The following is a 333-nucleotide window of genomic DNA, read 5'->3' on the forward strand; positions in this document are numbered from 1 at the left end:
TGTACTTATGCTTGATTTATTTTCCAGGATCCAAAATTCCCTTTTTGACTACAAAAAAAATGAAGATTTTTGGAAACAGCATACTACCCCGGGTTTTACTACAAGAAGGGGGCCAATGGCGAGGGCCGCCCCATGAATTTGAGAGGTGATAGAATTTCTAAAGGGAGTCATTGCTAAAAACTGCAAGGTTTTCCCCCCAGATGACTTGGGCTCGGGGGTGACTTTGGGTTTTTGGAATGGAAAAGCATTTTGGGAAAACCAGGCCGGGATGGCCTCGTCTCGCAAACTTCCTACGCTTTCAGCGGTGAGAAGCTGGCTTGGGCTTCTCCTCCC

The 333-nt window shown here is 46.8% G+C and overlaps 1 protein-coding gene across 1 annotated transcript in view; it reads left to right on the forward strand.

Annotated features, from left to right (window-relative positions):
* Positions 1-333, forward strand: part of LOC119590630 — a 22,302-nt gene that overhangs the window by 18,581 nt on the left and 3,388 nt on the right.

Source organism: Penaeus monodon, chromosome 27, assembly GCF_015228065.2.
Source record: "Penaeus monodon isolate SGIC_2016 chromosome 27, NSTDA_Pmon_1, whole genome shotgun sequence".
Classification (NCBI taxonomy): domain Eukaryota; kingdom Metazoa; phylum Arthropoda; class Malacostraca; order Decapoda; family Penaeidae; genus Penaeus; species Penaeus monodon.